A 27,995-nucleotide genomic window follows, 5' to 3' on the forward strand; every position below is an offset into this window, starting at 1 on the left:
TTCAGAACTAGTTTTTGTTTTTGTTTTTGTGTTCAATATTTCAGGGAGCCAGATGTTCCTGGAGGTATGTTCACACTTACTACTAAGAATTCAAGCAGAAATATTTTTGATTTGACATTTACTTTACAACTTTAATATTTGTAGCCACTGCTCAGTTCCCACGAGATTGCTATCTGACCAGCCCAAGGGTCACAAAGCCACCAAGCCAGAAAGCACACCAAATTTAATAGCCACCTAGGGCACTCAGTGTGAAGGCATCTCGCTTTCCCAGAGAACCCATGGGCAACCCACAGGACTCCCTTGGCAGGGAATCTGAACACATGAGTTCTGAAAAACCTATTCTAGGTCCTGATTTATTTTTATGTTTTTCCTCCTCCTCCCCCAGCCCCGCTTTTTTCTTTTGAAGAGCTTCAAACAAAAATAATTTCCACTGTAGCTGGAAAAACAGAAAAGGTACTTAACTCCAACCACATTTTTGGTACCCCATAAAAGCTAAATAAAAAATAATAGTTAAACAATGCACGAGGTACTGCATAGATGTGCAAGACCTTCGCAGGCTAATGAGCAAACCAAAGTATGAAAAAAAGTCTGCTCCTCCAACCTTATCTCAAAATACGAATTAGAGCTATAAGGGAAACACCAGCACCAATGCTCGCAGTACAGGAGCTTCACTTGGGCTCTCCTCTCAACCTGAGGTGAAAGCAACAAACGTTCTGTATGTCTGCTTCTCTGTGATGGCCTAACAGTGGAAAAGATATTGTTGCCATGACTTTATCATTTGATGCAGATGTTTAACTTGTGTCTTTTGATCTTGTCAGCAAAATTGGTGCTAAAACATTAGAACAGGACTCTTGGTGTATGTATGTTTTCTTATGAGGTGTAAATTTGCACATATGAGCATTATTTTTACTGCAATCCCTTGCAGAGCTTCTCATTCTGGCATATATTCCCTATTCTCTCTCCCTGTTATGAATAAACTTACTAGTCATTTCTACCTCCCCTCACCCTTGTATCTCCAAGGACCACTGTACTAAAATACACATTATCAAGGGAATTGCTGTATCCCACCCTCTTTTTTAACAGCCATTGAGAAACGTAGACTCCCACCATGGCATTGTAGATGGCTAACCTCTTGGGATCTCTAGATTTTTCAAGGTCAGCAAAAAGTTAGAAGAATGGGGAATTCTCAAAGGTCATCGAGGCTAGATCTTCTTCAGAGGGCCTGATGACCGGATTGGGTGCATTCTTCCAGTTTTTCTGATTGAAAATGGTTAAAAAGTAGCTAGAAGGTTCTGAAAAATCAAAAGTGGTTACGATAACAAGTTAAGCATTAGCAAGGAAGTTTTTCTTGAGCCTAAGACTTAATGCATGGTCTGGGCTTTACCAGTAATCTTATACCGGTTGTCTGTTTTTCTTTCAGAGGTGGGTGGGAAGTCGTTTCCCAAATGCATCTGAGTTGTTGAATATCCATTATGTTACAGGGGAGCCATTCCTTCTTCCAAAACAACTGTAATTTTTATGGAGTCTAAGTGAAAACAGGCACATTTATTTTCTTATGGGTAAAGTTCTTGGAATGCTCTATTACAAGGAGTTAGTACATTTCTTGACCAAATAACACTTGACCAAACATTGCTTTCACAATTGACTTCTCTTAAAAGAAAGGGGAAAAAAAAAAGATTTAAAAATGTAAGCATTTGGTCTGTAAACTCAAGAGTTTTCCGGGGACTCGGTTTCTAGAAAGGCCCATCTTCCATGAAAAATTTCCATGGTCAACAGGTGGTACGTCATCAGTGTATTGCCTACAATAAAAGTTACATATGAATATTATTGCTGCTCTTGAGTTTAACAAACACACCCAAACTAGTTATTTCATTCAAATTATTGACAGATTCTCTGTGACTTAGGATTGATGAGTATGGCAAATGCAATTAAAAAAAAAAAAAAAGGTCCAGGATAGACAGCATCATGGAACATATTGTACCTTATTGTAAAATAAAAATAGCCTTGGACAGCCCATGGAATGTGTTCTAGCAGCCTAATCAGTTCTTTACTGTGGTTTTCCTGCCAGTCGGGGAGCCCTGCGTCACAGAGAGTGGGTGCCAAGTGTCTGGTTTGAGCTTTGGTAAGACATGTTTTTCTTGCTGAAAATTTTCAGGTTTTCAGTTTCGCCAAGTACAAGGCAGCCAGGTCACCTTTCTATGCAGTGGGACATTGCTTTAGTTCCGGGTGTCTCATTGAAGGCTAGGGTATTGGAGCTCAGCTCACCAGTGGGCAGCGTGAGCCTACAGTCTGCGGGAAGACCTGCTGGACAACGCCTTGTCCACGGTGAATGGCAAGGATGAGGGTAGCCCAGTGGAATTTTCATCTTGTACAAAATAATTTACTCTCCAGATCCAGACTCTCTGCTACAAACAGCAAATCTGTGATGTACAGTTGAGGCAACTGCATAGATAAATTTGGGCAAAGTAATATGGGATTTTCACCCTCCATGGATTATCCCATTTTTTTAGTCTAAACTTTTCAAGAAAGACTTGCTCTTTTTCACCCTTGGTTCCAGTGTTGTGTATAAACAGCTTTGTTTTGTCCAGGGAGGGATTATCCTCAATAGGCACAAGAGTCCCTGGTGCCACGGCTGCCCTTCTGGGCTCTGGTCGCCTGCATCCTACACTGTGTTCATTGGTTATTTTGTCTTGTTCAGGGAAGACCCAAATGGTGCATTTTCCGTGCTATTTCTTGATTCTTTACCTTAATATAAAATGTAATCAGGGAGCCAGCACTACCATGGTTATGTGCTTCCCAAGTCAACCCAAAGTTGCTCCTAAATAGATGCTGTCCCACTGATGCTTCTCTGATACTTGTTTCTGCCATATCGACAGTGATCTGGGGATATCTGAGCACCAGCATTTCACATGGGGCTGCATGCAGAAAAGCCTCCTTCCCTGTATACACACACACATACATGCACACACGCATGCACGCTGCATGCATTGGCACACACGCATGAACATGCACCCTTTGAGTCCAAACCAAACAAACACCCAGGGCAAGAAGTTTAAAGAGAATGAGCCTCATCCAACATTTATTATCATTTTAAGTGCCCAAGTAGTTTCATTTCAAATTCTTACTATGCCTGTGGGCTCTACAACTTTTCTTGCCCACCCCTCACCACCATGCCTCTCCTACCTGACTGGCATCCTTGCTTCCCGGCACATGCCCAAACCATCCCTTCCCCCGCTTCCTCTCTAGGACTCTCTCTATCTGCTCAGCAAAATCCTTCATCCCTGAAGGTCTCAGTCCAAAACGAACCTCTTCAGTCATACATTCCCATCCTCCCAGCCACCTCTTTGAGCCCCGTGACCTCTTCTTGCCTTCTTTGTCCTCTTTTCCTCTTGACAAATGAAGCATCTGTGTGCTCACTTAAAAGCTCTAGGTGAAGAGGAAAGAAAATTCAATTGCACTAAGGATCTATTCTATTTACTGCTGTTCTCAGAGCTGTTAGGAGAGTACCTGGCCCATAGCAGGTGCTTCACTAAACTTAGTGGATGTTGAATAAACAAAATTATCAAGCCAAATGATGCAGCATATGAGGAGGAAACAAAGAGCAGAGATTCAATTCCCTGCCTGTCCACCTGGCTCTGGACCTCAGCACAAGACTTAGCATGTCTTTATTCCAGTAACAAATGACCAACAATGGAAATCAGGCTTGAACTATCTGCCATAGCTCATGTCTAAATCAGAAACATCGAATGTCTCTTGCCCTTGTCCCCACCATTAGTGAGATTTGGGCGAAGTTTTTAGAAAGTTAAGATTTTGGATGGTTTTTCAAGCTATAATGTTTGAGGACTATTTATCTTCTTTCTGACTTTTTCTATTGGACCATACTTTTCTGAAGGGTAGGACTATAGAGTAAGTATCCTTTTATTTTCTTATATTCAGAGCACAAACCTTGCATTTAGTGCTCAATAATTACTTATTGGAAAGAATCCTTTTTTTTTTTTTCTTCCTGTACTTACTGCACAGGGAAGATTATTTCAAATGATACATTTTATACTATTTGACCTGCTGGATCAAGGATTGGCAAATTTTTTCTCAAAAAGACCAGATGGGAAACATTTTTTGTTTTGTGGGCCATACGTTCTTTTCACAATTCTGTGACACTGCCACTATGGCATGAGAGCAGCCATAAACAATTTGTAAACAATTGCATGGCTATACTGTAATAAATCTTTATAAAAATAGGTGGTGGGCCATATTTGACTTCTGGGCTATGGTTTGCTGGCCCCCATGCTAGAATATTCTTATCATAAAAGAACCATTAGTCAAACAAACTGTTTGGTTCTATTGTGTTGAGTTGGACATAAACCCTGTGAGATCATTTTTGTTGCATTTCTATTGTTGTCCATTTGTTACTTGAATAAAGACTTGCTCAGTGACTCCCAAGCTTGAATCCTTATTTATTTCATTTTTAGATGGTATGAAGCTTGACCCATTTAAAAAATGCACCAAGGCACTGCCTTTTCTTTTTTCTTTTAAATAACTCCTCCTTTTTTCTTGTAAATAATACCCCATCTTTGTGACTATCTTGTTTATGCAAACCGAACCTGAGACAAAGCTCCTGGTGCTAGCTCACTAAGCTCTTTGTGGTTAAACTGGTTTCTCACCCACCAGAGTCCAGGAGGGAGACAGAAAGGACTGTACCAGATTAGATGTATTTTGAGGAGGAATTGATAGGTAATATAAACCAGGCTGCACCTCCTCATTCTCCCTGAGCCTAACAACAACTAGTTCTCATACAGAAGTTGTACACAAGGAAGGACAAAGGGGTGGACTTTGGTCCCTTAGTTGAGATCCTAAAAATACTAAGAAAGCAGAGATGAGCCCACATTCCAGAATGTGGTACAGAAATTTGACCTAAACTGCACCTTAGGACCTGACCATTGACCATTGTCCTTCCTCATCTGGTGCTTACCAACCACCCTCTGCAGAGCTGTGCCTTACACTTTGTTCAAACACTGGAGAAGGTTGGAGATTGTAGAAATTTTGACTCCCTTAGTAGGAGGACACCCCGGAGCTCCCTAGTCTCCAATTACCCCCTCTAAACAGATCTACACACAACCAATAAGTTATTTACCTCTGGCTCCACCCCATCCCTGCACAAACCAGAGTTCAAAATGACTTACGGAAGTGAGGGAAGAGAAACATTTTCCTTTGACCCTTGGAAAAGCTGTGTCTCATCCAGGCCCTAGGGACAATGTAAACTGGTTAATAAGGCAGTGGGAATTTGTCGTTTATTTTTTTAAGATTTATTTATTTATTTCTAGAGATTGAGAGAGAGTGAGTGACAGAAGGGGCAGAGGGAGAGAATCTTCAAGCAGACTCCCTGCAGAGCACAAAGTCTGAGATCATGACCTGAGCCAACACCAAGAGCCAACACTCAACAGACTGATCCACCTAGGTGCCCCAGTCTTGTAACTTTTAAGGTTCTTATTCTGCAGAATTAACAGGAACCAGTAGGTACTCCAGACTAAGAACAGCATCTGTTCTTTTTGAGAAGAGGTCATCAAAGGGAGCACCTGGATGGCTCAGTCAGTTGGGCAACTGCCTTCGGCTCAGGTCATGATCTAGGGTCCTAGGATCGAGCTCCACATTAGGCTCTTGTTTGGTGGGGAGTCTGCTTCTCTCTCTGCTTCTCGCTGCTTATACTCTTTCTCTCTCTCAAATAAATATATATATATTTTTAAAGAGGTCATCAAAGTAACCAGAGTGGTAGACTGGGAGCAGACCAAAGTGCCATCTATGGGACTTGGATACATCTGGAAGCAGATGGCCACATGGACATTGTGAGTCTAAGATGTTTTTTTCAGGGTTGGGGAAGGTACAGGGAAAGGCACAGCTCTCTCTGTGGCCACAGAATGGTTCTATAGGTACCACTATCACAGGGAGGGTCTAAAAACAGAAGGAAGTGGAGATAGTGGGTTGGGAACCTGGACTAGAAATCTGAGTTTACCTCATCCTGGTTCTGTGCCAATATCTTCTCTCTGTCTTCCTCTCTGTGTCTCAACCCTGGTTTTATCTCCATCATCCCAGGATTACAAGCACAACATTGATATCCAACCATCACCCCAGACCAACTAAATCTGAAACCCTTGGCTATTTAAAAAGTCTCAAAAAAAAAAAAAAGTCTCTCTTGGTGATTCTAATGTATAGTCATGATTGGGAACCACTGTTCTATTTCATTATTGTTATAATGCTAAAAATACTACTGGGAGAAGTTACCAAAGGCTACTTGTTACCCCATAGTCCCTTTACTTGAGAACTCCCTCATCTGAAACTAGGCTGTGAGATCACCTTATAAATAATTCCACCTATATATTCTTTTAAAAAGATGAAAGATGTCTGTAGCTAGAATAGTCAAATAGGACTCTGGTCTGATGTAATGTGTTCATTTTTGACCATTTCTGTTTTCTTCATGGTGTGACCCATTACTGCAGCTCAATCCTGAGATGACCCACATGGGTTGTGAACTCATAGGTGGCTGCAAAATACAGTGATTCAGAGTATGAGCTTTGAATGAGGCCATGATTTGTATCTCTGTGCCTCACATTACTAGCTATTTGGTCTTGGGCAAGTGACTTTATCTAAGGTTTAGTTTTTTCTTCTATAAAGTCGAAAGAATTATGTTATAGACACTGATTTGTTAAATATAGTAGTGAATGTACTATTAGAATAAATAACCTAATAGTTAATAATAATTAAACAAGATAATGGCTATAAAACACCTAAATCAAATTCCTGATCCATGGTAATACTTCCACAAATGGCAGTTTTTATCATTAAAACCAAAATGAATTGCGTGTTTGGGCCAGAGTCTCAATTTCTTGTCATATGGAATAATGGCTCCAGGATACTAATCAAGTCCACTAATAAAGTCTTGATTTTTTTTGAGCAGTAAGCTCACTAAAGTTTGCTTGCTTTGCCAAGTTCAATCAGATCCAGGAGTATTGGTTACTGTCGGCATACAAAGAAGACAAACTTTTGGAGAGATCTTTCTGCAGAATACAAGCCAAAAACAAAAAACTCCAGGGCTGTCTTTGATTTTCTTTGAATTCACAAAACTCATATGAGGGATGAGGATATTTTCATATTCCCTACTATCTGCTGGGGGTTAAGAGTTGAATTACAGTGACTTGAAAGGAGTGTTTCTAAAATCTTGGTTAAAATCAGTGTTAATCATTTAGATGAAGTATGAACCTCCCCATGCCTGATTTCAATTATGAAAAAATAAAGCAGAAATATATTCCAAAGCAAGTGGAGTTCCAACATAATCTGCAGGAGATAAATTATGTTTCATGTAGCCCTACCTTGTGACCACAGTACTTGTATCTGGCCAGTAAGGTGTGTGTGTATGTGTGTGTGCGTGTGTGTGTGTGTTGAAGGGGCATGTATTTACCTACTTCTCTATCACACTGGTAGAACCAGTCCTACTTTACAAATTTCACATCTGGGATTTGCTGTTCATAATAGTGTAAATGTATGTTTGAGAACCAAACAGGAGACACTTAAGGTGGGAAGCCATCCTGAGCTTCAATTTAAAGAAAAAAGGAAGTTTAAAAGAAAAAGAGAAAGTCCCATCACAAAACCAGAAAATGAAGGACAGATGGGTGGATGGATGGGTAGATAGATAGACGATAGATTTAATAAAGCACTGGAGTTAAAAGAAATCCGTTACTCTGCATACCGTGCTCTCCAAGGTTACTCGTACTCTCAACCTCTTGGTGGAAGGACAGTGTCATTGTTTCATTCTTGTTCCATATTGTGCTGGTTTCCTCACATGCACGTAAAAGAAGCTTTCCATTACCTGCCACCCTCATTGCACTCTGAGGATTGAACCCAACACCTAACAAACACCAAAAAGGACCTTGCTGGTGTGGGCTTCCCTCTTAACCGAAATTCCATCTCTTGGACTCAGTGAAGTGATGAGCATTACTGTTTCCAAATTTGGCCCCTGCTGACCCTGCCTACGTGATTTCTACAATCCACTTTTTCCCCCTATATATTGCTGGTAAGAGGATATTGACTCATAGAAGAACACCATCCATACACTCCGAACCCCATAATCTCTGCCCTTTCTTGCTTACACACATCAACAAGTTAGTTGTATCTGTATTTGATTCAGCATCAGGTGGAGTCAGCATGTCTGCAGCAAACAAGGAACAGAAGGAGTGTTTGAGCAACGTCAACTATTATCAGGTTCTATAACCAAGATAGGAGATAGATTCCCATGCTTGATTTCTGGGAATACTAATGTCCCATGAAAGTCAAGAAACAATGCTGAACTAAGTGGCATAAACCGTATGGCTTATCATTGCAATGCAAGTCACTTCAGGGAAATTGGCGTGACAATACTCAAGTTTCCTAGGAATGAACTAATTGAGTTCTATTTATTCAAGTAATCTAAACTATTTGACTACTCAAGTGGTTTTTTATTTTAAAAAAGAGAATATTCAGAAAACCTTCAGATCTACACTGCTATCCTTGGAAGAAACAGCAGGACTTCTAGGGAATGCAAATCATTTAAGGTATTTTAAGCCAGCTCTGGGTCTCTGCATAAGAACCGGTAAAAACAGCAGATCTTGAAGGAATCAAGAGTATCCAGTGTATCTGTCCCACAATTTGAACACAGAAGAAGAAAGGGTAATCTAGGTATTAGAACAGGGATTTGCACAGGACCATTAGTGGGTGTGAGTTCCGGCAAAACAAATGAGTATCCTGTCACAGTGGCCAAGTGCAATAGGCAGGAAGAGTGTCTTGATACCAGACACCTTCACCATAGAACTCTCCTCCCCAGTGTCCTCTGACAGAGTGCTCATGAAGTCAGACACTTCCTGTTTCCTCCTTCATCTAAACTGCACAAGAACTCAGAAGGTAAATTTGCTCCCCCATTCACTAGTGCAAAAACCAGCCCAGAGAAGTGAGTTAACTTACCTTGGTTATGCAGTTAGTGCATAGCCTTTCTGGATGGCGTGTCTGGAACTAAATCTATACTTTTCCCCATTATATTGTACTGCTTACCAGAAAGAAATAATATAACAATTCAGCATTCCAAGGCAAGGATTACATTTTGCATTCAGTTTTTCTGTTAGTCTCACACTGTAAAGTGAGAACTGACGGGTAAGATAAGATATACCATTAAGCAATTTGAAAAACAAAACATGACGATGTTTGCCCAAGAGCTCAGTGTGAGTCTAAGCTGATAATTCAAGTACTCCTGTTGGTGTGCATGCTTCACTGAGTGATAAGTGCTATTTACTGACTGATAAATCATAATGCCGTGCCTTTGGAATCACCGCTGCCTAGTAAGTACACACAGATTTCAGAAGGGAAGTGAGCTCAGGCAAGTTTTCAGTGATTAGCAGAAAGTTGACAATGGGAATAGTGTGAAGAGGAGCAAGTCAATGCTCACTCTGGCCAAGGGCGACCACCTTCGAAAATGAACCAAAGCTAGTGAGACAGAACTGAATGTCCTCCAGTACATGGTGAAAATTAAATGCATGAGAGACAAATAACCCAAGGAATATTTCTCAGTGGGGGAGTTAAGCAAATTCAGTCATGCCATTTCTAGCCTGGATAGGTGCTAGTAACCTTAGACGAAGTTGAAGGTGGCACAACCTGGCTTTCAGGAGCCCAGGCTTGCCTCAGAACTGTCCAGATTCTCTTATTCAGGCTGCACCATCAAGGAGGAGAATAGCAAAGAAAAAGAAGAGAAAAGAAAAAAAAGAAAAGAAAAGACAAGACAAGAAAAGGAGAAAGAAGAGAAGAGGAGAAGAGAAGAGAAGAGAAGAGAAGAGAAGAGAAGAGAAGAGAAGAGAAGAGAAGAGAAGAGAAGAGATAGAAGAAAAGCAATCTTTTATTAGCCTTCTTTATTGTTTCTTTGTTTTGCTGGTGACTCAGCAATACCTACAGATGTACCTGGTAAGATGAAGTGCCATGCAAGGACAAGAGTGACCATGGACAGCCTTCCCTTTGAGCCTATTTTTAAAAAATATTTTATTTCAATTCAATTTGCCAACGTACAATATTAACATCCAGTGATCGTCACCTCATGTGCCTTCCTTAATGCTGGTCACCTGGTCTCCCCATCCCCACACGCACCTCCCCTTCTGCAACCCTTTGTTTGTTTCCCAGAGTTAGGAGTCTCTCATGGTTTGTCTTCCTCCCTAATTGAGACCATTTTGGGGAGGGGGGGTAGAGCTTCACCTTCTCCAGGCAGTGTTACCTGAACCACATGAACCCTCTGCTGTGGCTGACAAGGAACAAATGGGGTTTTACAGCTGAAATTTTAAGAGTTCCCAACACCCTCTTTCTACACTCATACTACATCTTTGGTGTGAAGTCCTTCAGAGCTTATGACAACTCAGCTGGGATTTTGCACTTTGCATAATTTAGCCAATTTGTATCACTCAGTTTTTCCACAATAACTAGAATATTTTGGCAAAAGGTAAAATTCTGCAATGTGAAAGATCCCAAAGTAAAAAACCCTAGTTATTTACCCAGTTCTGCTAATAATTAAATACCTAAAATGAGCCCTCAGAATTCTCTTAGGCCCTCCCACATTTGTCATGTAGGAATAGGGGTATTGAGGTAGAAGCAGAATGTTTTATGACATTCTTTTGCATGGCTATCAGAGATAGGGGCTATATGGGTTCATAGGGAAGTGATTCAGGGCATTAGAAATGTATGCATTACAGCATAGTAATATCATTAACCGCTAAATCAAATAAAGGGCTGGAAAACATGTGATGTGCCCCCAGTGGGCTGTGCCAGAGGCCAGGGACTGAACTTAGCTCTCAGTGTGTTCAGGGACCCAAATATCAGGGCAAGAAGTGTCAGAACAATGAGGCCTATAGAGAGGGGACAGTATGATGCAATAGGGTGAGGAAGGGTAGTGTCTTCAACAGCAGATGGAGTTGTACACTTTGCTTGTCCTTTGATATATCCACCCCCAAAAGAAGGATGCATCGTCAACTTGGTGATTTTTTTTAAAGCTGAAGTATACAGCTTATCACTAACTAAGGAGCAGTCACTAAAATATGAAAATGGGGAAAAGTAGAATAATGCACTGCTTTTTTCTTCCCCAAATGATCGCTGAAATTATTCAGGGTGATACTAGTATTTTCTGTACTATTCTATTTTAAATATTCTAAATGTAGCTCTTGGAGTCTCAGACACAGATTCAACCTACCGAGTGTAAAATACTGTATTTGACCATCTGGTGGAGATAGTTCCATGGCCACACATCTCTCACTGTCTGGCCTAGAAGATTCCCTGTATAATTGGTTCAGGATTAAAAAACAGTAAGATAACAATAGAAGAAGTGAGTTAATGCATGTAACACATTGCCAGATCAGTGATACGGTTAAGCTTTGAAAGGAAGGTGGCATCATATTGGTTGCAATGACCTGGGGATGGTAACTCTACCCTGTAGGTGTTGCATTTCTGTCTATCAGCCCGTACTGTCAACACTGAAAACCAGACATTACGATATACCTTTCACTGGTGTGAATTGCCACTGTTCACTTAGTAAAAGTGGCTCTGAGGTGAACCAGAAACAAATTGTGTGTTTTTAACATGAGGTCTAAGGTTGCACCATCAACAGCTAACACAACAGAGTCTAACTTGAATAACGCAAGGGGATACTGGGTCACTGTTGGGTACATGTCAGTGGGCTCTGTAACTCACCAACTCCCAAGTCTTACTACAGATGGGGACCTAGAATATCCAACTCACTCTGCTAGAGGTTTTAAGGAAGGTGTCCAGCTTCTATACAGAGCAGTGAACATTTCTTGCATCTAACTTTTTAAGTACGCATTTTCCCATTTGACAAAATTGGATTTTGCACATGCCCTAGCAAAAGTCAGATTGGTGCTCACAAATTAGGATATAGTGCTTATATTAACACTTTTATTTTCAAATCAAGTTTTAAAAATTTAGCAGTTGACTACAAAAGAACTGAGGACACACTTGGGAATAGGGTGACCAGCCAGAGTTGTTTTTCTGGGACTGAGGGATTTTCCAGGACATGAGACTTTCTGAGCTAAAACTCAGAGAATCATGGGTAAACCAGGATGATTGCTCACCCTTCAGAGGAATAACTTGGAGATTACATTTCTGTTAAGTAACTTGTGCATTTTGGGGTACTTTTTGTGCGATTCCATTAAAGAAGCATGTGAGAAAGCCTCCATGTTTTCCTGAGGAGGAATTCTTTTTGTTGGGAATAATGGTGGGAAGATGGAGAAAACTTCAGCGACAGACCAACAGGAGGTTGTTCTCAATTCCATCTGATTTTCCCATAGGAACCTGAAGGACAAGGGGAGATGGGTCATTTTTGAAATCTGCTAGAAGAATGAATAGGGCAAAGGATATTCTAGTTGGAAGAGTTGTGCCCGCCTTTTAAGACCTGGTTTAAAAACCAGTACATGATATGAAGTTCAAGAATGTATGACCTTTTAGATAACTCAGTGACGGCCATTCACCTGTTCTGTGAAAGAGGTCTTTCTTCCATAAGACAGGAATAAGCGGGATCCCTGGGTGGCGCAGCGGTTTGGTGCCTGCCTTTGGCCCAGGGCGCGATCCTGGAGACCCAGGATCGAGTCCCACATCGGGCTCCCGGTGCATGGAGCCTGCTTCTCCCTCTGCCTGTGTCTCTGCCTCTCTCTCTCTCTCTCTGTGACTATCATAAATAAATTAAAAAAAAAAAAGACAGGAATAAGCGGCCTTGTCACAAGGGCTGGGAAAGCTTTTAAAGCCATCTTACCTACAAGGTCAGCTTTTCCATTAGGTTTACAGAAAGACTGTTATTTTGCCTTATTCTTTTAGTTGGTAGCTCCTATGACTTGTGTAGTTGGCTTGTTAAGCTCCTTTTCAGAATTTGTTGTTATTGTCGATAATTTCAGAATCTCTCAGGTTCTTCACAGAACATAGAACAGCCACATTCCTCACCCTAAATGATGCCCTAAAACTTGGCATGTTTGGTCATGATTGCATTCAACAGAAGAGGGCCTAACGTGTATTTATCTGCTTCTCTATCTGTCTCAACCTCAGTTAAGAAAAAAAATTGAGTGGCTTGTGAGTTCTGGGTTGAGGTAAGCTGGCAGCAGGAAAAAGTTAATGCAACAGGGACCTTGTTTGGGCCATATGGCATGTTACGGGAAGGAGGAGCAGAGAGAATGCTAGAACTCACCACCATCCTTGGAAGGCAAAATGAGACCATTCTGTCTTTGGATTCTTCAGAGATGTTGTACGTGTCACCAATGATCAGCACCAAAAGCAAAGGGTGAGCTCTGGGATAAGGGCGGCCACCTGCTTCAATTTCTGCATTAAATGCCTGGGGACACTCTTTTATTTCTAGCCTGATCTGGTGTAGTATCCACCAGGAGAGCTTCTCATGCCCACATCTTTTGAGTCTTTGTTCTTATTGTTCTACTAACACTTGAACCTCCTAGCCCATCAGCCAAATCTGGGGAGGAAATGAGTCCAACAGTTTATTCTCATATTCTGATGGCATCAAACTGGGTACCCACAGCTCATTTTATACCAATACAGGCTTTGATGTAGGTTTCTACCACTTGAAGAAATTATATGGGTATGAACATGTTTAAAAGTAGGGACTAACGTGGTATAGCACAGTGTATAAGAACCTTTAATGAGATGTTGGTGTAGATTCTGGGTTTCACGCTCTGTGGACACTGTAAAGCTCACTCTCTGGTCTTCTGAGTCTAACTTGAAATATTAAGAGACCAGACGGAATGACCCGTAGGTTCCTTTGAGCTATAACTAAGCCTTGCTGATTCTTCTTTTTGCTTCCTTTCTGGGATATAACTGCTAGTGAAAGTTTCCCTCTTCCTCAGAGCCATGCCATTGAAGAGATGTTCAGCAGGAGAGGCAAGACTGCAAAGGGGGGAGACAAGGTATTTAAGTATAGGATGGCACAGAGAGCTGGTGACTTGCTCTGATAAAGTGGGGTTTACAGGTTAGTTCAAGCTCATTTCTGTTTCGTGATGGGAATGTCTGAATGGAAGGTAGAAATGTAAAGAACATGAGCTCAGATCACTTAACTAAAAAAATTAATATCAACAAAATGTTAATGTTAATAAATAAAGATGTCGCCTTTATACTTTGGATGTTACTAAGAGAAGGGTAACTTTCAGGCTTATGAGGTCACTCCAGGGCCAACTTGATCTATACTTTTTCCTAGTCAATGAAACACCCTAATGATTCTCTAACTGAATCCATTTCTGTTTTTGTGGATTCTTGCTGTCTGGACAGGATTCCGTGAGGTTAAGGTTAGAGCTGCATTGCTGGGTTGTCTCTGGGGGGAGCTCACTTGGCTCATTTCATCTTCACTGTTATTTGTTCTGTTCCTTCTTTCTGAAATGCCTACAGCCCTTCTTTATCTCCACCTATGAAAACCTTGTCAGTTGAATTTGATTATTTCCTCCTCTGGAGGCCTACCTTCAAACTCCGGGGTGGAGTCCATTGCCCTTCCTGTGGGCTTCTAGAATATTTCCATCATATAGTACTTATCATACAGTTTATAGTCAGCTATTTCCCGATCTTTCTTCTGAACTGCATTTTAGTCCAGTCCCGGGACTGTGGGGTCATTGTAACCCAGCAAAGAGGAGATACTCAGTTTAGTTATGAATCAAATGAAATTGACAGGGTATCAAAAATGAAGTGTTCTACTGGTGCTCGAAGGCTCTGCTGGGATCCTTCTGGCACTTTGAGGAGCTGACCATGTGCATAGAAAGACCACGTGCGTCTTAGATCAAATTCCAAATTTTAGTGGATACCCCAATTTTATTATTTTTTATTTATTTTTTTAAAAAGATTTATTTATTCATTTAAAGAGAGAGAGAGAACAAGTGAGCACACATGCCTGAAAGCAGGGATGAGGGGAGGAGCAGAGGGAGAGAGAGAGAGAGAGAGAGAATCTCAAGCAGACTCCCCCACTGACCACAGAGCCCAACGTGGGACTCGATCTTACCACCTCAAAATCATGACCTGAGCTGACACCAAGAGTCTGATACTTAGATGACTGAACCACCCAGCCCCCCCCACCCCTGACTCCAATTTTATTTGATTGAGAAACTGATGTAGCAGAGGAAGAGAGTGGGGATGCTGTGGGAGTGAGGGTTCACAGTAAGGGGGGTAACTGTACCAGTGGAAAGGAACACTTCCAGTGTTCACGGGATGAGCCTATGTCGCTGGTGGTCTGCCCAGATCCCCCCCTCCCCCCGCCCAGATCTCTTTCCCTGCTCCTGGGTGTGCATTCCCCATCTTCCTGGTGTACTACTTCTGATGCCTTGCAGCTGCTACCCCTGACCTCCCACCTCTTCATAAGCCTGCCCCTGTGCTACCGGAGCCACTTCCTTGTGGATACAGAAAGCCAGAGCACCAGGACAGCTGGATGCCCCATTGGCCCTTCTACTCCTGGCAAAGGTGGCTGGGCAGGAGCAAGGCAGTCCAGCTCTCACATCTAATATGCGACTTTCACTCCAAAACTCCCTCCAGATTCAGGCAGGGAACTGGCCTGAACTTAAAATTGCCCTCTTAACTTCATTCCCTCCCCTGCTTGCCCCACCTCCTCTCCCTCAGATTTCTCCCAGGAGCACTTTAATAAATTGCACATGCATCTTTGTCGCAACAGCTGCTTCTAGAGAGCCACTCCAAGACAAGATTTCAACATTGTGGCTTCCTGACACAAGCCTCCCCCTGGCAAGGTCAAAGGCAAGCAGGCCCCCAGGTCTGGCTTTGCAGAGTCTTGAAAGGATTGAGGTGGGCATTCTTCATTCTCCACGGCTCACCTACATTCCTGGGGGATGTTTGACATGCCTCTGGGCCAGGGGCTATGAGCGCAAATGAGGCACCCGACCAAGTCCTGCCTGGCCTGTGGGGGACACTTGAAGCCCCTGGGGTCATAAGCGGCTTCCAGGAAGTTTTAAAAACTGACATAATCCTCCGTAAATAGTCCCATATCTAAAGCAACTTAAATAGGTAAAAATGTACTTTTTTCCTCTTATCACACTTGAAGGTTTTTTATGTCTCAATTTAAGCCAAGATGAGAATTGGAAGCACTACAGCTTTTTTTTTTCTTCTTCTTCTTCTTCTTTTTTGGAAATTTTTCTTGGGAAATGGCTCTCTCAGAAGAGCTGGTTCTTGTGATCTTTTCTGTCCAGTTTTCAGACATCATTTAAAACTTTGGATAAAAATTCAGACTTTAGATGTATACTCTATTAAAATTTGACACATATAAGAGTCTTGCTTTCAATTAACTAGGAAGGAAGGAAAGAAGAAAGAGTTATGGAATACTCCTTCATGTTTGTTTTTTATTTTAGGCTAAAAGATCAGTAACATCGACCATCTTCAGTTACAAGATGATTAGCTATGTTTTTTTGAAGTAATCTGATTGTAGATTCTGATAGAAGTGGGTTGCAAAGCAGATTTCACTCACTGTATGGGAGGGAGACTGGTGACACAAAATGCTTTTGTCAAGATTAGTAATTTGTCTCGTTTCTCTCCCTCATTTAGCACTGGAAATACTTAGATCATTCAATTACTGGAGCGTGCCAAGGAGTCTGTCCCCTGCGACAGAAATCTCGTAGATACTTTTCTAGAGCTATCGCACACACATCTCATCACTTTATCATGCATTTATAATGCCTTATGTCCTTTTGTGAATTGTTACAGCTACAACCTCCATATCTGATAGTTGATGTGTAGCCCCAAAGGAAAATGAACAAAAACAGGTGGACACCGCCAACATGAAGCATATTGTCTTAACCTTTAAATCTTTCCATGTTTTCATACTATTTTGAACTCCTTTTCTTCTTTCATCATTTTTAAGAGCGTGTTATTAAGGAATACGAGCTCTGCTGTGTATGGTCCTGCAAGATCTAAAACTTGCCAGAGTATTAGACTGTGATTATCATTCAGGTAGTGTATGAATTGATATTCAAAGGGATTGACACATGCATATGTATGTCCACAACAGACGAATTTGAGAAAAATGTAGCCTAATGAAGAATGCATGAGGAGAGTTGTTTTGAGCCTCACTCCCTTCCAGCTCTGTGACTCTGAGCACGTCACTTAACCTCTCTGACTTCCACTTCCTGGCCCTGAAACTAATCGTGCCTTTTTGGTCTGAGCACCAAATTAATAACATATCTGAACGAACTTTATACATTGAGAAACAGTATTCGAATGTTACTTTACTAATTAAAGCTGGCCCTGGGAATATTCATTAAAAGTAAGAAAATAAGAATTAAATTTCAATTGTGACAAGCCGCACTGTCTATTCATAATCTTTTATCAAGCTACCTGACGATTAATTGTTTGAGGGACTATGATGTGCCAGGTGTCCCTCAACAGACACATAGTGCACAAGACAGGTGTGGTCAAGCACTAAACGAAATCGACAGCAAATGATAAAGAGTCAGGACAATTTAGACAGTGCTAAGTGGCATACAGAATAAAAGGGAGAACTAGGCATCCAGTTGGGTTGGGGCTGTATGAGATGGGGGGCCTGGGTCCCCTGAGAAGGTGCCACGGGGCTAAGTCTTGACCAGAATCGGCTGGGTGAATGAAGATCTGAGGGAGAACATTCCAGGCCAGTGGGACAGCCTGCACAAACCACTTGACGTAGGATACGGTCAGGCCTTGAAGCTGGGTTTTCCACTTGCTATTTTGCACTTCTGTGTTTCCCTGTTCTATGTGGGGCTTTCATCACATCCTCCTCTGATATGTGTCTGATTCTACGGTCTGGAGTAGGATCACCAGCTTGAAGACATCTGCACTCCCTCATGTCTTCTTCATCCCCTCCAGTTCTGAGGCCCCAGGGGAGCCCAGCATCTTCTCTGAGGAGCCACCCTACTTTCGCAGGCTGAAAAGGCCTCTGCTCCCTGGGAAAGAGGACAAAAGGGAAGGATGATGCATCATTCCCACTGGGGAATCAGAAAAAGGGCATGATTTACACCAAGGCTTGGAGTCAAGGAAGGTGGTAGGGTAAAGTAGGCAGTTTCAGGCTTTCCCCCTTAAAAAAAAAAATAACCCCTCATCCCTTCCTGCCCCCATTTATTCGAGCCCCCTGAAAAGCAAGAGCTGCATCCAGCATGAAGTGGAGGAGATGCATAGGAGTGGACCCAGGATGCAGGGGAGGGGATGTACCATTTGCTACCAACAAATCAGTCGGGTCATCTAGTCTTCCCTCCAGCTTAAGGCACCTGCAGAGCCCTGGCCCTGCCGAGGTGCTTGTACAGGGGACATGTGAGTGCGTCATCATCATTTTGTGACAGAGAGCCTTCACTTCCCTTGACAGCATTGCCTGTGACCCGTGCGGGGGAGCTCACTGGGGAAGGCACCTGCGGGAAAACCATCCTGTCTCTTAGGGCTTCCCCGAGCTCCATGTGCACTCTGGCCCCAGAAGTTTGGCGACCCTGACGGGCCTCGGACGGGCCTCCCTGGCATGATGGCCACAAGAAATGACTTGGCATAGGAAGGACATACAACACTATTCCAGAAAGAAACCTTGCCTCCACTTCCAGAGACTGAGACCTCCCTTTAGACTTCTGCCTCAAGGATGAAGTCTGGCCGTTTCTCATAAAAGCACCGGACACTGGGCACAAATGCTGGAAACCAGATTCCAACACGGAGCCTCAATCCGAGCTTCCGTGATCCCAAAGAACTCGATTTTACCCACATCTATGCAACTTCTTTAAGCTTTTTTTGGTTAGGGAAAACAGAGGCTCCAGGGAGATTGAGCTAAAAACACAAGAGTTTTCCTCTGTGACATTTTGCTTATGTACATTCGATATATGTATCATCTGTATGGGTTTGTTCTGCTTTTCCCAAGAGGCAGGGATTCTGTTAACATTCATTTGCAGTGGGGAGAGGGACGAGGAGGAGGGAACATGGGATGTCGGAGAGCTGGTTAGCAGAGATGTTAACTGGTTATTTATTTATGGTTTATTTAGGCAAAGGGGCCTTTAAAAAAGGCTTTGATAAGAGTGGCCAAAGTTTCTTCAAAGATTAACTGGCCCCTTGTCTTTAAAAGGGAATCAGTTTTCTTTCCTACAGGTGTTCGGGGAGCTCAGGACCCGGTGTCCACTAGAATCTTTTGCTGGTCTGTAGATTTCCTTAAGGCACACTGCTGACATCATGGAGCCCTCTCTCCCTCTCCCCCTCCCTCCTCCCTCCTCGTCCCTCCTCCCTCTGCTCAATCTCTCCCAATCTCTTTCCTCCTCTCTTCAGTTCCTTCAGGTAAATCCTACTCCAACTTGTACCAACTTGTTTTTGACTGACAGCGAACGGCGAGAGACTTTTCTTCACTCTGAGAGAACCTAAACACCTATCTTTCCCAAGGCAACCTGCATCGCCTGGACATTTCTTTGCCGGGGTCATCACTTCCCATCCAGGCAGGAGTCTGGTGCATCCGCGTCTCTGCAGGTAAGAGGTACGCGCTTCGGTCAACCCCGCAGCACTGAGCCCGGCTGGAGAGGTTTCTGAACAAACTTTGCTCCAAAGCAATGAACGAGGGGTGATTCTCTTAAAACTCCCTTAAATCATTCAAAACTTCCAAGCTTATCTGGGGGAACTTTACAAGGGCTGTTTGCATGTGGAGAACGGGTTTTTTACTTAATGATGGGGCAAAAAAAAAAAAAAAGTGCTTTATTCTTGCCTGTGAAACAATATCCAGATGTTGTCTTGTTTGCTGTGGGTGTAAGTGATCTAGGTGGAGGGAAGGAGGGACTCCCAGACTTCTCCTTGCAAGGGTTTTCCTCTCGCAGTGGCTGTCAGAGCAAGTTTGTTACTGATTTTTCAGTGATTATAGAGTTCTTGGGTCTTTTTCTGGCAGTCTGTCTCCTTTGTCCGGGGAGAAGGCAGTCCAGGTTGCCGTAAGGCGAAACCTCAGCGGAATATTTTTAAATCTGTTACCTATGCTTAGGAAGGGGGAAAAAAAGTTACGTAAGTTTTCCATGGTAGGTGGAAGGAAGGTAAACAATTCTGACTTTGGAAATATTATGAACCTTTGTTCACAACCCGTGGGGAAGCGGGTCTCAGAACCTGTGTGTGATCGCCTGTAAGTTTCGACTGCTCGCAGCCGAGAAACGTTCCTCTGAGTGGCACTTCCACGCTGCTCCCGGGAAGTAGGTTTTTGTTTGTCTGTTTTTTTTTGTTTTGTTTTGTTTTTATCTCCTCTCTGTACTTCCGCATGTAGTCGCCTGAAGGAAGTAAGAATCTGTCATTGGGTGAGGTGTTTCTTGACCTCCCAACTCCCAAAAGCCACGGGTTAGGACACTGTCGACCAATGCAGTGGCCACCTGGGGGAATTAAAGACCAGGATGACTCGTGCCACTCGGTTCACACATGTAGGTTTAGTTCTTCGGAATGGAAAATATTTCGACTTTTTTCTTATTCTTTTTTTCTTTTTCTTTTCCTTTTTTTTCTTTGTTTTTTTTTTTGTTTTATTTTTTATTTTTTAATTTTTTTATCGGAGTTCAATTTGCCAACCTATAGCATAACCCCCAGTGCTCATCCCGCCAAGTGCCCCCCTAAGTGCCCGTCACCCAGTCACCCTGTCCCCCCGCCCACCTCCCCTTCCACTACCCCTTGTTCGTTTCCCAGAGTTAGGTGTGTCTCATGTTTTGTCACCCTCTCTGATATTTTCACTCATTTTCTCTTCTGTCCCCTTTATTCCCTTTCACTATTTTTTATACTCCCCAAATGAATGAGACGTATCATGTTTGTCCTTCTCTGATTGACTTACTTCACTCAGCATAATACCCTCCAGGTCCATCCACCTCAAAGCAAATGGTGGGTATTTGTCGTTTCTAATGGCTGTTTTTTTTTTTCCTTTTTTCTTTTTTTTTTTTTACCTAAAGGAAGAATCTTGAAAACTAAAATGGCAAATGATCTGTAAAGTCCTTTCCTGCCTGGAAGCCCCAGAGTCACACTCATGCACACGCGCGATCGACTGTTATCCCAGACCCCTACCTTGCGTTGTCCCCTCTCGTAAATGCTTGGACAACAATAGCCTTAGGTGACACGTCCTCTCCATTTCAAGTCCCCCTAAGCATCCAAAGAAAAGAGTCGCAGGGCACCTTCCGGGGACCGTGACCCACACAACAAGGCAGCACTTACCCCACACACGACTCCCTCGACTCTTTCTTCCCTGGGTTTTCAGGGTGTGTGTGGGTGGTGGTGGTGGTGGTGTTATTATTATTTTTTCCCCTCTTGTTTTGTGTTGCTTTGTTTAGCAGTTTCACTGCGTTTCTGGCTGGGAGTGTAATCCGTGCCGGTGCAGGGAGCCACCCAGGGGTCACGTGGCAAGTCTTCAGGAAAAGTTAGAGTAGGAGAGTTGAACCGGATCAGGTCCCTATCTCGGAAATGCTAATCAAATAACGGAGCTGACGTGTCTCAGCAAAGGCAGAAGTACCTTGGGGGTTGGTTAGGAAGGGGCTTGGTTGAATGCTGTGGATCTGGTTGTTTAAGGAAAACACATTTTTAAAAAAATATATTTTATTTGTTTATTCATGAGAGAGGCAGAGACACAGGCAGAGACACAGGCAGAGGGAGAAGCAGGCTCTGGGCAGGGAGCCCAGATGTGGGACTCGATCCCTGAACCCCTAGATCACGCCCTGGGCCAAAGGCAGATGCTCAACCACTTAGCCACCCAGGTGCCCCTAGCAGGTTCTTTCTTTTTTTATTTTATTTATTTATTCATGAGAGACACATGCAGAGAGAGAGAGAGAGAGGCAGAGATACAGGCAGAGGGAGAAGCAGGCTCCATGCAGGGAGCCCCATGTGGGACTCGATCCCCGGTCTCCCGGATCACACCCTGGGCTGCAGGCGTCACTAAACCGCTGAGCCACCCGGGCTGCCCAGGAAAACACATTTTTAAAAAGCCCTCCCACCCTCTCCCTACGGCTTCCTCCACCAACCGTTGTGGTCATTTTACGGAAAGTGCTATTTCCCCAATTTCCTCTCCTCACACTGCACACTGGTGCAGTCGGCTCGTTTTTTTTGGGGGGGGGGGTGGAAGAGAGCGAGACCCCAGGCTTCCCCTGCCAGCCGTCCTGAGAGCCAACAAAAGCAGGTCTGCGGGCTCCTGGATGCAGGGCTCAGCGGGCATACTTGGCTCTGCCCTTGCAGGAGGAAATCTGGGGAGGGCTGCACTTTCTCGTTTTGGTGTGTGTATGTGTGTGTGTGTGTACACACGTGTGTAATTATCCACCTGACACACGGCCACATGCTCATACACGGAAAGCCACCGGTGTGTGGCACTGAACGAGCAGAGCGCAAACTTTTCCAGACTTAATCAGCAAGTGTCAAGCACTTGAAATATCCTTTCCTGCCTCACCCCCTCCTGGGTTAGAGATGGAGCAATGCTCTGACTTCCTCGCCTGCCCCACTTAGGAGCCCAGACTGTATTTTGCGGACTGTATTTGCGCGGTGGCCACATCTGAGTCTCCCAGCCCACCCAACAGTCCCCGGGGGGCGCCCCAAGCAGGACGGGGCCCAGATGGCGAGCCCCTGCGCAGGGCTCACAGCCTCCCTATCATTCTGATCATTGCCTGCAGTCTTCAATGTGTAAGTGACTCAGCTACTGTCTTTCCGCCTGCAACAATTGAAGCACGTCACGCTGGAGGAAACGAGGTGTCTCCACATGTGTTTTAATTTGTCTTTCAAGTCAGAGTGAGTTCACTCCAAAAAATAGTCAGGCAGCTATGGCAAGTGTTAATGTTAGTTTGTACACTTGCAAAGAAGAGGTTGTTGCGTGTTAGTGGGTAAATGCAAGAGGCATTTAATACTAACCAAGCAGAGGTGATTATCCATCCTTCTCTCTCCCCTGCCCCTCACCTCCATCTCATAGGGGGGCCACCTAGGCAGTGGGGTTTTGGCTGCAGGTGGAGAGTGGGGTGCAGCAGGGCTGGGTAGAGGGGTTGCAGAAGAGCAAAGTGAACCAAGCCGGGCTGTGCTCTGTGTGTAAGGATGGAGGGCTCTGGAAGGGGACAGCTCCGACCCAACACACCTGGCTCTTTGCTGCTTGTTCAGGTAGCTTCCCTGTGCCAGTTTTACAGGCAGGTAAAAGGAATGGTGTGGCCAGAAACAAGCAGCCCTAGAAATGCCAAACCTTCCCTCAACTAAAGAAAAAAAAAAAAAACAGGCAGCCTGCTTCTCCACCTTGAAAGGGAGAAATGAGGGCACAGAATGAGAGAAAATAATGTGTAATCTAAAAAAACAAACAATCTAAATAAAACAAGTTTTATTTTGTAAGTGTTACTTGGTTGAAATGAAAGGGGAAAAATGAGCAAATGCACATTCTTGCTGTAAGACAAGGCAAGAAACTGGAGTCTGACAAATGTGACAAAATATTCTCTGGGTTAATACAGACAAGGGTGAGGGCTTCTCCACTCGGTGTGATGCAGCTGGAGTCCACATAGGGATTCTTACCATATTTCTAGGGCTTTTTAGCCAAAAATATTTCTGTTCATTTCCTAGAAAAAATGTCATCAGACCTCACAAGGGGTCTGTGTACCTGTGTTCCCTTCAGTGGGCATGGTACCTTAACAGGTGAAAAGATCAATATACCCATGGTCATAGCAGTTCAGTGTGACTCTAGAAGGTCCCATGGAGCCTGATTCCAGAATACAGTCTGTGCTTCTAGACCTAAAATCCTATAGCACAAAATGCCAGATATTTTAGTCATGGTATAGACACAAGTCAGGGCTGCCTGATAATGCTCACAGCATCGGACAGATGGTACACGAGGTGGACAAGATGGTGATTTGTGGTACAAAAACACTCTTGTTCATAGGAACCAACTAAGTGGAAGATCATGTCTATCCTGCCAGGGGACCGAGGACCCAGAGGAAATGTGGGAAAGAATTAGTAACAGAATAAGAACAGTTTTATTTTGTTCTTTCATTTGAGCCCTGCAGCTCAAATTTAGGGCAATCTAGATGCGTATCGATCCACAGTAAACAAAGCAAGCGATTCCTTCAGGGATGAGGACGGTGATATTTATCCAGAGCCACCGTGTTCCATTGGCCATTTATGCCCTCATCCAGGGTTCTGGGTTCTCAACCTGACATGTCCCTGGGATTACAGATCACCCTGAGGCCATTGAAATACACAGGGGACTCAGAGGGTGACTCCTGCAGTAGAGATCCAATCCTCAGGTTGTTTTGAGGACCCTGGTAGTCAAGTTTGGGTTTCAGTCCACATCCTATTTCAGCTGGGGTTGCCCCCATGTCAGGGTGATCACTATGAAAATTCTTGTGTGTTTTCTCCAGCACCAACACACAGGCTGATCAAGATCACATGGAGCTTGAAGAATATACAATTTGGAGGGCCCTCTTTAAGGAGAAGGAATGCAAAATCATGACTAGAAAATTAGGTACAAAGCTTTGGAGAGGGCTGGTCTAAGTATAAGCGAGGCTCCCTGAAGCTTGGTTTCATTACCTTCATGATCAATCCACGCTGTGTCATACATAATAAAGGCCCAATGCTTGTTTTGTGAAGGAATGGTTGCATTCACTTATGTAAATTTTAACTGCTGGCTGCCCTCTGAGTAACTGGAAAATGATAAGCAAAAATACCATCGTGCTTATACATATCTAATGATCGGTGGTGATATATGGAAAATTGATCTGGGCGATATGTAGAATGTTTCTCATTTCACTGGCAGGTTGCCGTGAAATGTAGATCCTTATGCTGTGGCCAAACCTTTAGGCCATAACTAGGCCCAAGGGCAAGATGCTATCAAAGTTCTGTTTTTCCTACAGCAGAATGTGTGGGCACTGAAATTAATGGTGCACTTTTTCCATTTGAAAGGCCCTCACTCAAGTTAAAACCAGAAGAACACCCTGCTAACCATGGGCCTAGAACCTAGAATGAATTTAAAGGCATCAGGAATGTGCCTCTCTTCTAACTGACTAGAGGGTTTGCCCTGTGAAATGTCCATGTGTCTGGCAAGGGACAGCCTCTTTCCTCCTTTCTGTTAATGCTGTTTCCCACTCAGACAGCAGGGTAACAGAGCCATTTCTCGGTATGAATGCTTGCAAAACCCATGCATACCAGGTCAGGTAATGCACTCACTCAGCAATGTTTATGCCTTCAAACGTTGGCAGAGTGATATCTTGCTCCATCCTACTCCACCCTGCCAAAGAACACAAAGTCAGTTCCCCAAATCGGTCTTTCTTACTTCTTGAATTACCCTTTATTCCTATCTTTTAAGAACACATTTGAGAAGTTTATCCTTTGCTTTGAAACATCACGAAATTTGGCATCATCTGTACTCTTCCTAAAAACCCCATCCCAACATACCTGCTAGAGGCTGAAGAAAAATATATAAGCCCTGGAGCACCTTGTTCCTTTGCCTAGAATTCTCTAAATACTAAGGAATGAGAACCTGTTGGGTCTTCTTTATATTTTCAAAAGTCCATGGAAAGATTTTATATTTAAATGCAAGGAGAGTGTGCATTTAGACGCAACATTAATAATGAAACAGTGTAGGTATAGACAGAGTATTTCAGTGTTAACAACATCACGAAACAGTGGTGCTTTATTTTCAACATTTTGTCTTATTTAATGAATTTCAAATCTGTAATTTCCACCTGAGGTCCATATTAAAGATGAAACATCCCCCAACATTGCTGTCTAAACAGCATCAAAAAATGCTGTCATTTTTTACAAAAATGTTTATCTATTCATTTTTTAAAAAGACTTTTTAAAAATCATTTCTTTAAAAAGATCTATTCATTTTTTTTTTTTTGGCATTTCAGTTTATTTATTTATTTATTTTTTTATTGGTGTTCAATTTACTAACATACAGAATAACACCCAGTGCCCGTATTCATTTTTTTAAAAAAGATTTTATCTATTCATTTGAGAGAGAGAGGGAGCAGAAAGAAAGAGAGCACAAGTGGGGGGAGGAGGAGCAAAGGGAGAAGTAGGCTCCCCACTAAGCAGGGAACTAGACTCAGGGTACTTAATTCCAGGACCCAGGGATCACGACCCGAGCAGAGGACAGACCAACTGAGCTACCCAGACACCCTGTGATGTTGGTCTTACCAACACTCCTTAACAAAGGAGTTGGGTATTATGTCACATGGCTCAATTGTTGTCAATGAGAATGCTGGGATAATCCGATCAAGAAAGACTCAGGGTTCCATTTCCTGATACCACAACCCACCTGGCTCTTATGGGCAGAAGAATTGGCTTCTCCCAGGCAGGCCATAGCTGCCTTGGGAGGTAAGGGGAAGTGAGGACACCACTCCAGGTCTCCATGACTCCATCACCTGGGAACTAGAGGAGACCCTTAGGTGCTGGCCTACTACTTCCTGGCCCAGGGTTCTGGGAGCAGGAGTGGTTCCCCTAGCCAAAAGGCAGGAGGGGGTATCCTGAACCACAATGGGACTTGATAGTAAAGCATCATCTGTCCTAGGACATTCTACTGGCAAGCAATGAGTCCTGAAGAGGGGTTCCATGTCACTCTTGCCCTACAAAAAATAAGGTGGCTTGTACTTAGATAGGAATCTATCATAGTCTATAACTCCCTCTTGGCCTTCACAATCATTATCAGCATGCTAAAACTCTGAGAAGTCCCACAGCAGAGGCATCCTTTGACTTTGACTCCCAAGTCGTAGAACCATGTTGGACTATAGAACTGCCTCCCACCTCCTCCTACCTCCTTACAGCTATTCTTTACTCCTTTGACTAATATTTCATGCAGCTTCACTGGGAACACCTTTTCAAACTCCAATCGGTATGGGGTGGCAAGGTGTCATGTTCTCCAAGAAAGAACATGTTGTAATGTTCATGTGCTACTTGGCTGTGGGTTGTACCTTCTGGACCTGAGCTGTCCTTGCAGGTGATTGGCCAGTTTCTGGGATTGTGACATGACCACAGACCAGTTTCTGGAATTGTGACATGACCACAGACCATTCTTAGTCATCCCCTAAGAATGTATTTACTTCTCACTTCTGTGAAAAGTACATCCATCTTATTCCCTAAGGATCTAAGTGGATTTACATTCCACTTATTCCCCAAGGATATAAGTGGATTTCCAAAGGCACATCCACATACCTTCACACAAATACAACATGACCATAAAAGTAGATGAGAAAGGAAAATACAGGTAAGCCTCAAAGAGGTAATTTGATTAAATCATTTGCTTCCTTTATGTGAGTTTCATCTATTTTTTAAAAACACAAACTAAAAGTACACAGGCCCACAGCAGCAGAATCTTATTTGTTACTTCAGAATTAAATGTGAGTTTTAAATGCACCTTATATTTGAACCTGGAAATCAATCAGGGCCCTTGCTGTGTCTAGTCTTCTCATGTACCATATTTTATAATTCCTTTGAAAGACAATGTCTATTCTCCCTCTTGGGATTTTTTTTTTTTGCATATCTATCTCTATAATTTAATTGTCTGTAAGTGAGGGGACAAACATTCTCCACTGGTTTAGACTCAGGTCTGGCACCAGCACCAGAAAGCCATCTAGGATCCACCACACCTGGGCTAGGAGCCCTCTGTCGACATCCCTCCCCACCCTGGATTAGCTGGTTCATCACACTTGGTCCCACATTACAAGAGCCCATCTACTCATCTCTCTCACCTACTGAATTGCAAGGTCCATGATGATGGAGATTTTACATGATTCTTCCTCTGTGCTCCCAGAGCTTGCCACAAATAATTCCTCAGGCGATGCTTTTTGAATCGACACGCATTGACACGAAGGTGGAATTTTTGCCATAATTACATCTTCAGTTGAACCACGACATGCATTTATGCCAACGGAGAACTTTTTATCCAAAGTGTTTTAAAAATACATGTATCTGAAAACTACCTACGGGTGCATTTTTTTTTTCTCTTGGTGTACATTACAAAGTGATAGATCAACTGCTAGAATTGCTTAAGTGGGGTCATTATG

The 27,995-nt window shown here is 43.2% G+C and overlaps 1 protein-coding gene and 1 long non-coding RNA gene across 12 annotated transcripts in view; one reads left to right on the forward strand and one right to left on the reverse strand.

Annotated features, from left to right (window-relative positions):
- KCNJ15 (potassium inwardly rectifying channel subfamily J member 15) overlaps positions 1–27,995 on the forward strand; it is a 79,681-nt gene that overhangs the window by 11,467 nt on the left and 40,219 nt on the right. For 2 of the 11 annotated variants that reach the window (XM_038581484.1, XM_038581492.1), the window contains exon 1: positions 18,771–19,507. The exons of 2 other annotated variants lie outside the window; for them this stretch is intronic. The gene's annotated coding sequence lies outside the window, so the exon portion shown is untranslated. Of the gene's footprint in view, positions 1–18,770; positions 19,508–26,624; positions 27,197–27,995 lie in introns of those variants that run through there. 7 more of the 11 variants (XM_038581479.1, XM_038581486.1, XM_038581482.1 and 4 more) reach the window with 6 other exon arrangements.
- LOC111093462 lies at positions 1,525–9,120 on the reverse strand. Its single transcript, XR_005382379.1, has 3 exons — positions 8,986–9,120; positions 5,181–5,242; positions 1,525–1,799 (listed from the first exon to the last, which is right to left on the reverse strand). It is a non-coding gene; the product is annotated as an uncharacterized LOC111093462 (long non-coding RNA).

Source organism: Canis lupus, chromosome 31, assembly GCF_011100685.1.
Source record: "Canis lupus familiaris isolate Mischka breed German Shepherd chromosome 31, alternate assembly UU_Cfam_GSD_1.0, whole genome shotgun sequence".
Classification (NCBI taxonomy): Eukaryota; Metazoa; Chordata; class Mammalia; order Carnivora; family Canidae; genus Canis; species Canis lupus.